At 44.6% G+C, this 16696-nt stretch overlaps 1 protein-coding gene across 1 annotated transcript in view; it reads right to left on the minus strand.

Annotated features, from left to right (window-relative positions):
• LOC141121537 (vomeronasal type-2 receptor 26-like) overlaps nucleotides 1-16696 on the minus strand; it is a 72473-nt gene that overhangs the window by 23542 nt on the left and 32235 nt on the right. The gene's annotated exons all lie outside the window — the stretch shown is intronic.

Consider the following 16696-nt stretch of genomic DNA (forward strand, 5'->3'; position numbering starts at 1 on the left):
ATATTTAGAGGAATGCTATACCTGGCTCAATCTGGGCTCCTCCACATGTGGCCTGGAAGGCCCAGGTTGGGCGTCAGAAGCCTTAGCCGGGGGGGAAGGAAGCGTGGAAGGAAGACTGGAGAGGGATGGCCTGGGTTCAGTCTGGCCTGCCAGAAAATGCAGCCTGTCATAGTACAACATCCTGGGGACATAGATGTCATCTGCAGCTCCGGATCTCTGGGAATCCAGGACTTTCTTGTGCTCCCTTAGATATGTGCTCCTCAGGCCACCAATTAATATCTTTAAATAGGTGATGTCTGCCGTGGGGATCACCTGCTTCACAATTTCACACAATTGCACCAGTGCTGCCTTCCTCTTTGTTTGGTTCTTGAAATGGGGGTGGTTAATCTCCCACAGACAGAGCAGCTCCCTTAAGATATCTATGAATACTGACATGAAGTCATTATCTTTCAGTAAGATATCCATGTTCACTGCAAGACACAACACAAGACAAAGCCTAATGTCAGACAAAACTCTCCTAATCTTGTTACAATATAGGCTTCAATGTAGAAGCAGTATAGGCACAAGTTTGTCTCTTACCTTCGTTATTACGATCGGCGCGTCCAATGCTCCTTCCTCCGCTCACAGATCGTACGTAATACGCACGCGTGTTAAGCTTTATACACACTGCGCATGCGTGTAACTCCGCCCGCCCCTGACGTTCTTTCTAATCTATTCCCCGCCCCTTTTCGTTCGGCGCAGTGGGTGAAGAGCACATGGTGGAGTTAGAGCAGGTGTGTGCTAATTATAGCAACGAGGAGGAGGAGGAGGAAAGCCCGGATCCAGACACGTCCCGATCCAGAAGGAGACGTTTTAAGGCCACAAATATGTCCTTTGGGGAGATGTTGGAGATGGTCGACATCATGAAGAAGTCCGACTATGACGGAAAGTATGGGCCTTACCCCAACCCCAACATCAGAAAGGCAAAGATCATGGCGAAAGTGGTCAAAAGCCTTCACAAGAATTTCGGGGTACGAAGATCGAAAGATCAGCTCAGGAAGCGGTGGTCGGACCTGAAATTGAGAGAGCCAGAGCAGTACCGAAAGATCCGGAGAGTGCTGCAAAAAAGTAAGTAGTTGTGCTGTGTTCCTATTCTTTCTGTCTTTATTCCGTTCGTGCTGCTCCATATGCTTTTATTAATTGTAACGTTTAAAAGGGCAACTTTTATGTTCATGGGCCCATTATTCGTTCGTATCAAACATTTTTCTTTCGGCCTCTAAAACATCATTGTTTAGGCCATATGCATTTTCCCACATTTTTTTGGGGCCTACTTGGATGCCAAATATTTGTTTGTGTAGATGGGTTTGTTACTAGAATGAAATGCAAACTAGATTCTGTGTAAGGAGAGGACACTGAGCAGCTGTTTTCACATCTGGACGCTGGAGCACTAGTGTGGGACACAAGAACACCATTTTTATTAGGGGGGCCACACAGGTGCTCCAGTGTATACTTTAGGGGGGTCTCCATCTGTGAAGCTTGTACTAAACAGGTAAAGTATTGCAGCTTGACAAAGGGCAATAAAAAAAAGACATCTTGGAACTCGGCCAAAATTGACAATTGTACCCCACTTCCAAGCAATGTTTCCTATTTCTAGTTCTGCCATCAAATATCTGTGTGCTAATTATACCATTTTTGTTTTACATAGGGGAGAAAAGACTCGGAGGACACCCCTCATCCGAGGAGACCAGAGACCCCCCACCTCTGGAAGAAGGTGAAATACCCCCAAACGAAGAAGAGCAGGAGGAAGAAGAAGATGTGGTGGAGATTGGCACCACAACAGGTGAGTGTCTGCGACCACAGGCTCAGGTAAAAGAGATGGATGGTGGCAGATTTTTGATACCTGTTTTTGTTTGGTTTCTCTCTTTTTAGGTGATCGTGAGGTTGTGGATCCAGAACGCTTTACTTCAGAAAGTGCCCAGATCCTGATCGGGGAGATCATGGGGTGTAATCTCGAATTGCACAACATACAGCAAAAAATCAATGATGTTATTAAAAAAAATAATAACATCATTGATGTTTTGGGGCGAATTTAAAACCCCACAAAATCTATTTTTGGGATTGTGGTCCAATTTTTAAAATCTTTTTGCAATGTTTTGAAAAGCCAAATTTGGAGGATGCACACAGTGTGCCAACATGTGCTATCTGCCATCACGGGAGATCAATGGACGCGTTTTGGGGGTGCAACCCCTTCCTCAATTATAAAGTAGCGTTGAGGAAGGGCTTGCTCCCCCAAAACACGTCTCTTGATCCCCCCTGATGGCAGATAGCACATGTTGACATTCGTAAATTGGTGTGCATCTTCCAAATTTGGCTTTTCCAGGGGTGATTTCCCCCCATCTGAACGCTATATCAAACCCAGTTCCTAAATACTGATGTCTGATATAGCCTTCAGGTTTTACCTAATGTGAACTTTGTAAGTTCAAGTTTTTTGCCTTTCTTGTTGGTTTTACACAGGCCTGTTTTATCTGAAATGGACATTTCGATTTTTGATAATGCTACTGCAAAAATTGTTATACAACAAACATGTTGGTTTGTTTTAAAAACCTTTGGTAAATGCACATGTGATTGTGCAGGTATAAAAAAAGTGGCTTACTCAAGAATGTGTGGATTATTGTCTCAACACTACAATACAACACTTTTGGGGTGATGTAATTGCTGTTTTCAGCAAAAATGGGGGTTATTTCCTAAGGGCAAATCCTCTTTGCACTACAAGTACAGTTTCAGTGCAGTTGCAAGTGCACTTGTAGTGAAATGTGTTTTTGCATTTAGGAAATAACAGCCAACAGTGCTTTGTATAAGGTTACACAATCACAACATTTTCTGGACTCAACACATTTCTGTCAGGGTCAGCTAAAACAAACACAAGCAGTAAATGTCCACCAAGAATTTTTTTTTTTTTATTATAAAAAGGCTTCACATTTTGTCTGGCATATTGATAGCCCCCCTACCCGCAAAGAACTCCAGGTAGCGTAACCGGACATCACGGGCACTCAGGGAGGGCAAGCCAGGACGGCCACTTTCAAGCGCCGTCAGTGTGGTTTGATGTAGGATTCCGGCCTCAGGCCCAACTGAGCCAGCATAGTTGGCCGAATGTTTCCTTAAAAAGTTATGGAGAATACAGCACGCCAGTATAATATGGTTCAGTTTATACTCCGCCATATGGATGAGTGTCAGAAATAGTCGGAACCGGCTGGCCAGGATTCCAAATGTGTTCTCCACCACTCTTCGGGCTCTGGCCAGCCGGTAATTAAAAACCCTCTGTTCCGGGGTGAGGGTCCTCATCGGGAATGGTGGTCCCCCAGCGCAAACGCTTCATCAGCAACGAACACGAATGGGAGTCCTTCCACATTGTCCTCTGGAGCTGGCAAGTCAAAGCTGCCATTCTGGAGACGCCTGTAGAACTCCGTCTGGGCGATGACTCCACCATCGGACATCCGGCCATTCTTCCCCACGTCCACATACAGGAACTCGTAATTAGCCGACACCACCGCCAACATCACTATACTATTAAACCCCTTGTAATTATAATAGTACGACCCCGAGTTGGGTGGTGGGACGATGTGGACGTGTTTCCCATCAATTGCCCCTCCGCAGTTAGGAAAGTCCCACCGCTGGGCAAAGTGGGAGGCCACAGTCTGCCATTCCTGTGGCGTGGAAGGAAACTGTTGAGGAAAAAACAATAAACAGTACTATTTTTTCACAGAAACATGGCAAGCTGATTACACACAAACATTCTGGGCCAACCTCCAGATAGCATTTAGTAAGGGGAATTTAACAAGGCCAAAGTATAAGGTACACCTATCATATTCCCCCTCCCCTCCCTCTCATGGGTCATTTCTAATATTATAGGGGGTGTGTGTAAATCTTGGTAACCCTCTTCACTTCATTGAGAGATGAATGCCTAAATAATGGGTATTACTTTGAACAGACCCTCCTTAGTGTCATAAGTGTCATAATACAAAGATAAAAATACACACTGTACACATTTGAGGACATTTGGACATTCTGCTATAACCTATCAAGATAATAATAGGATACAAAAACTTTAAACAGTACCATTTGAAAGTATACAGGCAGGCCCTTGCACTACATGCTTTGGGGAATTCATCCATAAATCTGACCACAAAAGAGATGGGTATAGTGTGTAGGGGTTTGGCAAAGTCAGCAGATAGATGATTGAGGATAGAGAATTGGAATCAGCTGACTTAGCAGTTGGGTGGAGGGAGGGTTACTAAAAATTATTTGGGGACACCACAAAAAAAGCCTAAGGCACTCTGCCTGAATTTAAATCAAAAATAACATTTCCAAACATTTTAGGGGGTAAAGCACTACTATGGAGCTGATAAAATACATTGTTAAGTGACTACATGAGGTGAATATAGGGCAGGAGACACCATGCTGGGGAGGTTAGTGAAGGCCAAATATGTATGAAGGACATAAAATAATAATTACATAAAAATCCAGCATGCATGAGAACAAAGGGGACATACACAGCATATTCCAATCATGGTAATTAGGGAATGAGGAAAGAAATACAATATATTATCAAACATTCAATACAATAAAATGTGATATTAAAGGATACAAATCTTACCTTCATATACTCCTTCTGTAGGAACTGGATGATGGCAGAACAGGTCTCTGGGATGATGATACCCAGAGCCTGGGGGGAGATGCCTGTCGAGAACTTCAAGTCCTGCAGACTTCTCCCTGTGGCCAAATACCGCAGGGTAGCGACCAGCCTCTGCTCCGGAGTGATGGCTTGCCTCATGCAGGTATCCTGCCTGCTGATATAGGGGGTCAGCGAAGCCAACAAACGGTGAAACACGGGGTCCGTCATCCTGAGAAAGTTCCTGAAATTATCAGGATTATTCTCACGGATCTCACGGAGCAAAGGCATATGACAAAACTGGTCACGCTGAAGCAACCAATTCTTGGTCCATAAACTCCTCCCCACCCTGTTCATGGACTGGACTTGTGTCAAGGTCAGGACCCCAACACCAAGCCCCCGCACAGCACGAACTCTATGAGGAGTACGCATACGAAACATGGCTAGAAAACGGTCGGGTGCTCAGAACGAAGTAACAGAACGCACTGAAGAACAGCAAGGCCTGTGAAGAGTGACCTGAAAACCAGTAACGAACGAACAAGAATACAATGACTACCCAAACCCACAAGCACAAACTATACGGCAGAAAACGATCTGAAAGCCACGAGTCTGAAAAAGCGCGAATCGTCTCTCACCAAACTTTTACTAACACGAGATTAGCAAAAGGAGCCCAAAGGGTGCCACGCTTGGTTCTGAACCGGCCTTTTCTAGTCTCGTCGTACGTGGTGTACGTGACCGCGTGGTTGGCGATCGGAAATTCCGACAACTTTGTGCAACCGTTTGTAGACAAAATAAGTTTGAGCCAATATCCGTCGGAAAAAATCCTAGGATTTTGTTGTCGGAATGTCCGAACAAAGTCTGACCGTGTGTACGCCCTATTACACTTATTATTATTCTTTAATTTCCTAACATTTATCTTCATTTTTTATACATTAGTTCTCTTGACCATTTTTATGCCTTCCATTTCGCTTGTGCTCATGATGACCATCCTGCTTTATACTTCACTGCTGACACTTCCGATTGTTATTGTTTTTGGCCATTCCCCTTAGTTACGGTTTTGTCCCTCCTTTTCCTTTCGCCCAGACCTATCATTACACTCCTTGTCCCAGCCCCTCCTTCCACCTCCTATTTTTTAAGCACCCAATCCCATCCATCCACAGCCTGATGAAGGGGCGCGGCTGTCCTGTCACCGCAGCTCGTACGCCCTGCAACGCGTCGCTCGACCAGTGACGTCATCACTCCTCGCCGGATGTTTTTCCTTCTGCACTCTCAGCCTTGATTTGTGACCTGTCACTGCTGCGGCCGGCCCTACATCTCAGCGGTACCTCTCTCCACACACGGGCAGAGCCTCCAGCCAGCGGCATAGGGGTTGTTTGACTGACCTGATATATACCTTATGATGGATGATGTTCTCTCCAGAACCTACTCACATTTATATGCTTTTCTGATGACCTCCAAAATGTGAGTTTGATCGCTACTACTATTTTTTATGAATAAAATTTGTTTTTAGTCTACACCCAGAGGCGCCTCTCTCTTCTGTTTCTTCTTAGGATTTTGGAATCTGGTTTTGGTTCTTGATGAAGGCAGCCCTATTTGTGGACTTACCATCTTTTGGATCCTTGGATCTTTTGATCCCATCATGACTGTGACATAAATGTCAGTATACATATATACCCTTCATGTGGTCTGATTATCCATTCACCACATTTACCTAGCTTCAATGCTTTATATACATTTTTACATTTTTTCTTTTTTTGGTTTCACATGTGATACTTCTTTTTCCCTTCTACCATTTATGTATGTATATATTTATATATAGATTTTTTTGCAGACAGGGAGGATTTTAGTTTCACTTTTTGTTGTTCTTATTGCTATTTCCAGTTCTTTGCACCTATACTAGCTGGTCAGTATGTCTGAAAAGAGGGCAAAAAGACACAACTTTGGGTGAAGAAGGGAAGGTAACAATCCATCAAGTGGAGTAGCGTGCGCCCGGATGGCAACAATATGTATCCGCTGTGGTAGGAGAAACCCACCGACTCCTGACTTGGTGATGAGAAGGAACCCCCCATAGAACCTGCAAAGCTGCCCAGAACCCAACTGACCATCCCGTGAAAGATTGGATTGAGCTTGATGCCCGAGACAACCCAGACCTGAGAATGAAACTGCTTGAGAATGAGAGGATACGTTGGGGAAAGGGAGCAAGGGCTGGCCCGAGGAGCCCCTGCAAAATGATGGCCGAGAAGATCAAAATGCTTGAAATGGACACCAGCGAAGTAGCTCAGTGAAATGCCCCCAACCCCCGGCCTACCCATACTTGGACTGGGGAAGTGAGAGGGTGAGTGGAAAAAGACAACTGGCAGGAGTGCGAAATGCTAGATACCTGATGGATGTGAAGAAGTAGTCGGATAAGGCTCATGCGCTATGGTAATAAGCATCGTCAAAAAATGGAGAAACCATGCCAGACACAGAACACTGGTCCCACCTGATATGATCGCGTCGTGCTTCAGCCTGTGACCTGATGACCAAGACTGAATCCTGAACCGAGGAAGGAGGGCCAGACTCCATTCCAGGGAAATAAGTCCCATGGCATGATACAGTCATACCCAAAGTGACTGAAGCCCCCCTACCTAGAACAGAAAAGATGACTGGACTGACGTCCCTGAGCAGTTCTCCAGGCAACATCCTAGACAAGAGATCAGAGCCGAGAGTGGAATCCAGAATCATGACGACATTTGCCCAACCTACCACTTGAGGACCGACAAGGGGATGTGGCTCAGCACACACCCTGAGATAGACTATAAATCCCTGGGCCATAACCAGGGCCTCTAAGCAACAGGATGTCAACTGAAAGAAGATTGACGGCTGCTTCCAGTGGTGAAACATCTGCACCAAACAATTAGCCCTAAAAACGGGCAGGACTGATGAAAGTGAGAGCAAGCATGGTTGATAATGGTATAGATGCCAATACAGCCCAACCTAAGAACACAAACTTGAGAAATGACAGACAACCAGACATGAGAACAACAACGCCCCTCTGTGCCTACCTAAGTATGAAAACATGAACAGAAATGTCAAGACCACTGCGCGTGAATGAACCTGATGACGGACCCCCCCTCGTGTAAGTAGTAAGTGAGCCCGAGTAACCTGCAGCACAGAGACAGGTAATTAACTGAAAAACTCAGGGCTGGTGTACCCACAAACCGTGGTGGGTAGTCGTACAGGTGTGATGAATGAACGTGCATCGTATGACGTATGGTATACGGGCGAGAAGATTGTGGTCAACAATCATTAACAAACAAAACCTCAACCCGTATGGATCTGTAGATGTGACAGATCCTGACATGTGATCCCTAGCTAACTGACCCAGGTACAAACATGAACAAAGATATGATGAGACATGACAACCAACGAAGATTTAAAAAAAAAAAAAAAAGCTACCGGAGTGTGCCGTGACTGAACAACAACGCCCCTCTGAGAAACGCTGTGACAGGAATGCTGAGACTGAACGCTGAGGTAGAAATGCTATGACAGAAATCTTGGGGCAGAAGTGCACGGACAGCAATGTTGACAGAAAACCCTGACAGAAATGCTGAAACTAAAAAGCTGAGGCAGGAACGTGAGAACCGAAACCCTGGGAGGAGCGTAACGACTGAAAAGCTGAGACTGAAATCCTGGGGCAGAAATGCAATGACAGAAATTCTGGGGCAAAAACGCTATGACAGAACGCTGAGGCAGAAATGCTGAGGCAGAAAAGCAAAGACAGAAATCCTGGGGCAGAAACGCAGAGGCAGAAATGCCATGACGGAAATCCTGGGGCAGAAACGCTATGACAGAACGCTAAGGCAGAAATGTAATGACAGAAATCCGGGGCAGAAACGCTATGACAGAACGCTAAGGCAGAAATGTAATGACAGAAATCCTGGGGCAGAAACACCAAGACAGAAAAGCTGAGACTGAACACCAAGCCAGAAATGCTGGGGCAGAATGCCGCCATGACAGAAGGACGCCATGACAGAAATCCGGGGCAGAAACGCTATAACAGAAATCCTGGGCAGAAACACTGTGACAGAAATCCTGGGCAGAAACGCTATGACAGAAATCCTGGGCAGCAATGCCGTGACAGAAATCCTGAGGCAGAAACGCATTGACAGAAATGCCGAGACTGTGCGCTGAGACAGAAATGCTGGGGCAGAACGCTATGACAGAAATGCTGGGGCCAAACGCTATGACAGAAATGCAGGGGCAGAACGCTATGACAGAAATGCAGGGGCAGAACGCTATGACAGAAATGCAGGGGCAGAACGCTATGACAGAAATGCTGGGGCAGAACGCTATGACAGAAATGCTGGGGCAGAACGCTATGACAAAAATGCTGGGGCAGAACATTGTGACAGAAATGCTGGGGCCGAACGCTATGACAGAAATGCTGGGGCAGAACGTGTGACAGAAATGTTGGGGCCGAACGCTATGACCGAAATGCGGGGGCCGAACGCTGTGACAGAAATGTTGGGGCCGAACGCTATGACAGAAATTCTGGGGCAGAACGCTGTGACAGAAATGCTGGGGCAGAATGCTGTGACAGAAATGCTGGGGCAGAACGCTATGACAGAAATGCTGGGGCAGAACACTATGACAGAAATGCTGGGGCAGAACGCTATGACTGTGCGCTAAAACAGAAATGCTGGGGCAGAACGCTATGACAGAAATGTTGGGGCAGAACGCTATGACAGAAATGCTGGGGCCGAACGCTATGACAGAAATGCTGGGGCAGAACGCTATGACAGAAATGCAGGGGCAGAACGCTATGACAGAAATGCTGGGGCAGAACGTTGTGACAGAAATGCTGGGGCCGAACGCTATGACAGAAATGCTGGGGCAGAACGCGTGATAGAAATGTTGGGGCCGAACGCTATGACCGAAATGCTGGGGCCAAACGCTGTGACCGAAATGATGGGGCAGAAACGCTATGACAGAACGCTAAGGCAGAAATGTAATGACAGAAATCCTGGGGCAGAAACACCAAGACAGAAAAGCTGAGACTGAACACCAAGCCAGAAATGCTGGGGCAGAATGCCGCCATGACAGAAGGACGCCATGACAGAAATCCGGGGCAGAAACGCTATAACAAAAATCCTGGGCAGAAACGCTGTGACAGAAATCCTGGGCAGAAATGCTATGACAGAAATCCTGGGCAGCAATGCTGTGACAGAAATCCTGGGGCAGAAACCCTATGACAGAAAACCTGAGGCAGAAACGCATTGACAGAAATGCAGAGACTGTGCGCTGAGACAGAAATGCTGAGGCAGAACGTTATGACAGAAATGCTGGGGCCGAACGCTATGACAGAAATGCTGGGGCAGAATGCTATGACAGAAATGCAGGGGCAGAACGCTATGACAGAAATGCTGGGGCAGAACGCTATGACAGAAATGCTGGGGCAGAACATTGTGACAGAAATGCTGGGGCCGAACGCTGTGACCGAAATAATGGGGCAGAACGTTGTGACAGAAATGTTGGGGCCGAACGCTATGACAGAAATTCTGGGGCAGAACGCTGTGACAGAAATGCTGGGGCAGAATGCTGTGACAGAAATGCTGGGGCAGAACGCTATGACAGAAATGCTGGGGCAGAACACTATGACAGAAATGCTGGGGCAGAACGCTATGACAGTGCGCTAAAACAGAAATGCTGGGGCAGAACGTTGTGACAGAAATGCTGGGGCCCAACGCTATGACAGAAATGCTGGGGCAGAACGCTATGACAGAAATGCAGGGGCAGAACGCTATGACAGAAATGCTGGGGCAGAACGTTGTGACAGAAATGCTGGGGCTGAACGCTATGACAGAAATACTGGGGCAGAACGTGTGACAGAAATGTTGGGGCCGAACGCTATGACAGAAATGCTGGGGCAGAACGCTATGACAGAAATGCTGGGGCAGAACACTATGACAGAAAAGCTAGTGCAGAACGCTAAGACAGAAATGCTGGGGCAGAACGCTGTGACAGAAATCCTGGGACAGTAACGCTATGACAAAAACGGTGAGACAGAAATGCCGGGTCAGAACGCTTATGATGGAAATGCTGGGCAGAACACTTTCATTTAGATTGTGATACATTTCCCTAAAGAAGACTTTTTCTCTGAATTGAGCATGTTGAAACGCGTTGGAATTTCACTACTCGACACCACAGTTTCTCATCTGTGGTGATTGTATCGGGTAGTGTTATGTATCACTTTCTCTGATTCTTGTTCTTTGGTTTCTATATGAATGCACTTTTTTAATATTCTGCTATGTGTTATCTTCAATTATTCTATTGACTTTTGTACCTATTTATATATTTACAATAAACATTTATTTTAATATTCTTTAGTTTTCATTGCCTTAAAAATCCCTTAGAGGTTTATGCAAATAATAATTTTAAAGGAGGCAATTTTCCCTAGTCTGAATAGGTTAGTTGTCTGCATTTGGGTTAGCAGATGAGGAAGCTGATTCAGAATGGTTCGATACTTATATAAGATCATATAATTGGCGTATTATAGGAGCCAGTTTTAGTCCTAGGTATGGGATGGAATGTTTTGTCCAGGTATAGGGGAGACTTTCTTTTAGGAGAGATTCCTGTCTGTTTGTGAGGTTTAGTGGAAGGATTAGGGATTTAGAGGAGTTTAGCTTGTAAAAGGAGGCCATGCTAAATTGGTGTGGGATATTGCTCATAAGTATAATGTCATCAGTAAAGAGACTTATTTTATGGTCAATACCATTGCTTGTGATACCCGAAATGCAATCGTCCTTCCTTATTTTCGCTGCCAATGGCTCCATTAGCAGCGCAAAAATAAGGAGAGACAAAGGACATCCCTGTCGGGTGCCATTGGTGATCTCAAATGTGTTAAACAGAGTTCCATCCATCAGGACTCATGCTGATGGGTTGGATAAAGGGAAAGTATTGATGATTGGAACCAGCCTTTTATGCCAAATTTGGTGAGTAATGCTTTTAGTAAGCCCCAATGCACCCTATAAAACGCCTTCTCTGCATCCAAGGAAAGGAGCTGAGAAGGTGTTTGCTTTAGGGTGGACTGATGGATTAGGTCAATGACCATCCTTGTTGCATCTGGAGCTTGTCTGCCGGGTACAAAGCCAATTTGGTCCGAATGTACAAAAAACGGAAGATACTTTTATAGTCTAGTTGCAAGAACTTTGGTGAATATCTTAATGTCTGTATTAAGAAGCGATATTGGTCTATAATTAGTCATAGAGGTAGGGTCTTTATCTGGTTTGGGGATAATAGCAATAATTGAACAGAGCATATATATCGGTAAAGAACCAGAGGTGGCAGCAGAGTTGAAGAGGTCGGTAAGTAGGGGTGAGACAAGCTCAGCAAATTGTTTGTAGAATTCATTGATATAACCGTTGTCTCCTGGAGATTTATGGAGAGATTTTTGATGCTTTTAAGGATTTCCTGGTTGGTAAAGGGTTGGGAGAGGAAGTCCATTTGGTCTGATGTGATAGAAGGTAGGTCAATGGAAGATAGACATTTTTGGACAGCTGGGTCTGTAGGTTGAGGTGTAGTTGGGTCGTTATTTAGGTTATAGAGAGAGGAGTAGTAGTTGCTAAATGCATTTGCTATATCTTGTGGATTAGTGTGGAGTTGTTTGATTGCCAGGTGGTATAATGATGCAATTTTATGTTTGGAGCAATGAGCTTTAACCTGGCGGGCCAATAGGGCTCCAACTTTGTTCCCTAAGGTATGGTAATTAGCTTTTGCTAGTTTAAGGTTGTACTCAAATTTGTAAAGCAAAAGCGATCAAAGTTTTTGTCTCCTATCAAGGAGTTCACTAGCTAATTTGTGTGTGGGGGCTTGTTTATTTTGTTGCTCTAAATGGGGAATTTGGGATAAGACCCCATCAATTTGCCGACAGCTCTGGTTCTTTGTTCTAGCATGTAGTTTGGTTAGTATCCCACACATATATGCCTTATACCTGGACTATAATACAAACCGGTCTGTGTTCGGTTGATCATTAAGTTAAAAAAAAAGTGATGTTTGGCAGTCAATTGTGAAAGAGTGTCCGGATCTGTGAGGAGGGAAGTATTGAACCAGGTAGGTTTGATCGACAGTCTCCTATGGTTATGGATACAGGAGCATGATAGGACCATGAGATGTTTCTTATCTTTGATTCCATTGTTTCTTGGATTGTGTTATTTTGTCTATGATGAAAAAATCTATGTGGGAGTATGATAGCTGGCTGGAGAGAAATATGAATAGTGCCGCTCTGAGTAATGTTGGGATCTCCATGCATCAAAGAGTCCCTTTGTGTGGAAGAAGGGGTTCAGAGCAGGGCGATGATGTTGAACTGTGGAGGTAGTGTCAATGTCAGGGTTGCCGGTCATATTAAAGTCTCCACCAATGTTGACCAGTGTGTAGGTGGTTCAGTTGACATCGCATTCCGGGATTAAGTAGCGACTTTGGGGATTTGTGATGGTTTGGTGCAATTGAAGGGAATTTCGAATAGCCATAAGAACTCAATTTTTTTCTTTAGGTTTGAAGCCAGGAAGAGCTGATCATTGTTTTTTAAATTAAATGTAGGCATGTTGATGATGCAAAATGGGTTTCCCGCACTAGGATGATGTAAGCTTTTTGATTATTGGCTTCTTTAAGTAGTGCAATTTTTTTTGAGGAGAATTTAATCTTCTTGCATTTATGGAGAAAATCTTGAAGGCCATGGCAGCAATTGTACCAAAGAGTAGATAGTCTCTCAGTGGGGCAGCGGGTGATGTTTATAGAGATTATGAGAGTTCTTATATCATGCAGGTACAACAGAACATCTATTACCTGGGAAGAAGTTATGAGAGTCCAACTTGGATAGAAGTGACTAAGCGTCAGCTGGCGCAGGGGTTGGCTAGGATCTGTTTAAAAAGTGAGAGCCCAAAACTAAAGAAAAATGAGTGCTCAATGAGCAGTAATTACTGCAACAGAATTACAGGGGGTACTGGCCCACTGATCGTCAATAGATCAGGGACTTCTCAATAAGGCAAGCAGGTTCTAGTGAATAGTGCTTCAGTTATCCAGCCTTTGGATGAGTGGAAGTGGAAAAGTTTTGCAGTGGTACATCAGTCATTTTGGTATTCTTTCCATGTAGGTAGATGATTGGGCAGCTGCATTTGTCTCATCCCCCGGGAGTATGCGCCACTGTCTCAACATTTTGAGACCTGCTGAGAGAGTTCTCACTGATTGGGTTTTGTTTTGATAGGTGATGTGCAACGTAATGGGAAAGCCCCATTTGTAGGGAATTTTGTGATTTTGGAGAGCTTTAGTGATATTTGTAAGTTGTCTGCAGTTTTCCACATTAATGGCTGTGTGTTGAGTTATTTTGAGGGGACAGCAAATTTACACTGTTATACAAGCCGTACACTCACTACTTTACATTGTAGCAAAGTGTAATTTCTTCAGTGTTGTCACATGAAAAGATAGAATAAAATATTTACAAAAATGTGAGGGGTGTACTCACTTTTGTGAGATACTGTATATAATTCAGTGCAGTGTACAATACATAATATAGTGTATCGAAGTGGTTAAGGGGAGCCCTATGACAGAATTGCGTGGGTTCCCTCACCCATACCAGGCCCTTTGCATCTGGTATGGATTTTGGGGGGACCCCACACCATTAAAAAAAAAAAATTGGCGTGGAGTTCCCCTTAATATTCATACCAGACCCAAAGGGCTGTACCGTTTCAGTGAGGGACTCATGATCCCTCCTGAGGTCTGAATGAGAGAGGCTAGGCTCATCATGCTTAGTTTCTAGCAGATCAGTTCTAGTACCCAGGGCTGCTATCTCCAGGGATAGGGTGCTTGTAGACTTGTGCAGCTCGGATTGAAATTTCCTAGCTAGCGTGTCATACATACAGGAGAGGTCGTCCTCCAGATCAGCTCTTGTAAGCTGTGTATTGTACTCACAGTCCCCTGTGGTGTGCTCCGGAGATGAGGCTACAGTCTGTGTGCACGCTGGAGCAGTGTCTGACTGGGCGCCATATTGAGACATCCTGCTCTGCTCCCTCACGCGGAGTAAATAGTTTGTTAGAGATCTTTGGGCCAGTTTGCCACTGCGGTTCTTTGGGCCCGGCATGCGCTGTGTGTTCTGCTAGGGGTGCTGGGTCTTTAGGTGCTTGTAAAGCTGTTTAATAGCCCCGGGGAATCGGCTTTAGTCTCCGGTCCTTGCGGAGCTCTTATCCCCTGCTTCTGTCCAGGTTTGCTCCATGCATGCGCCCCCCAAATGTGAGTTTTTTAAATGTAATAAATACCCAATACTTTTTATGGAATCACGCTATGTGGCACTTTGTTCTCCTTCTCAACTATATATATGAATGCATGGAAGAATCTATCCATCTCGCTCCATGAATATCTATCTTGGAGGTTAGTACCCTTGAGAGCCATTTGAAGACTTGTGGGAATATCTGATTCATGTGTTAGAAGTTGTCTGATTTGATGCCCCTATCTTTGGTATACATCACCACAAGCCTGTTTGACTCACTGGGCGTACGCCCTTTTGGGTTCAAACATTCTGGTAAGCCTTCATATAATTGGTGGTGGATTATCTACTTGTAAACTCTCTTCACAAATTGTTTTCACTCTGGGTGTCAAGAGGATGCTGTAAACATTTGGTTATTGTTTAAAGTGGAAAGCGCGGTATTACACTTTCACCTTCCATTTTTGACATCAAGCGTGGCGACTGCACAGCCTCAATGCATTTTACAAGGATTACATGATCTGGAGCTTTTCTATGGAGTGGAGGGAAATCTTTGGAATGTTTGGTATATGCGGTATGCACTAATCTTGTGATAAGAGAGAAGAGGAGGTACCATTGAAATCCATATGAGAAGTGAATGAGGTCCTCCATGGCCACTTGTGTCTGGTGAGTGTGAAATGTTTCCCTCTCTGTGGTGGAGAACATCTGAGGGAGCTTACAAAGGAACATTCCTTTTTCTGGAGCACGGTGATTGGAAGAATCTTTGAAGGACTGAAAACATATTGTTATTGATGTATTTGTGTATTGTCTCGTGTCACTGTTGTCTAGGTAGCGCCATAACTTTACACGATTAGTTTTATTTAAGGTGATATTTTTTCACTTAAAGGGGCAGCTGCTGTTGTAAAATAAGTTTCATTGATTTCTCTGTAATGTTTGGCGCCGAGTCCCTCATATTGTTTATTTAGTATTTAAAAAAAAATTCCCATTTCATGGAGTATGAGTGGTAAAGTGGTTGTAAACCTCAGACAAGAAATATGAACAAAGCATATCACTCTATAGCGTGTGTCTCACTCCAGAGCACTAAGTGTCATTTCTATCTGCTGTCTCCTTTCTATCTGCAGGAGTCCCTGTTGACAAGTTTTTCTGACACTGAGAGATAAAAGGTGACAGGAGATGGACCTTCAGCACACAGCCTGTGATTGACAGTCTCAGCTCTGTTCCTGTGAGCTGTGGGAAGGGGGTGTGTCCCTTTCCCTCCAATCAGCTCTCAGAGCCCTCCTCACTGAGCTCTTCAGAGTGTAACTTCAGCTCTCCACCCCCAGGCCTGGGAGATCCTGTGTAAAATCTGGACTTTCAAAGGACGTAGAGAAGAGAATGCTGCAGATAAACAGGTACAACTTATGCAGGGTGATTTTGTTTTATCTCTGTGTATCACCTGAGGCCAGTCACTTCACTGGGTATATTAAAGGGTTTACAACAAATGTATTTCATGAACATTATTAATGTTATAGAGGATGGAATTAAGAGCTCAAGTTATAAAGTTACAATGTTGCAGTTTGATCATTTGGGGGAGGAGACTGAGGAAATGCTTCCTCCTGCCTGAGGCAGACCAATGACAACACCTTAACCTAACAAAGTCACTGACTGGAGCTCAAGGATGACTTGTTTATGATAAATGTGGAACTTTAGGGGAAAACATGATTCTGTTGCTGTAGATTTTAGGAACTGATTCATGCAGAGTTGTAGGGCTATGAGAGATCAACGTTAAATATAATGTGTATATAGTAGTAGCAAAATAGAGCTGGGCAGAGCTG

This window comes from Aquarana catesbeiana, unplaced genomic scaffold, assembly GCF_042186555.1.
Source record: "Aquarana catesbeiana isolate 2022-GZ unplaced genomic scaffold, ASM4218655v1 unanchor224, whole genome shotgun sequence".
Classification (NCBI taxonomy): Eukaryota; Metazoa; Chordata; class Amphibia; order Anura; family Ranidae; genus Aquarana; species Aquarana catesbeiana.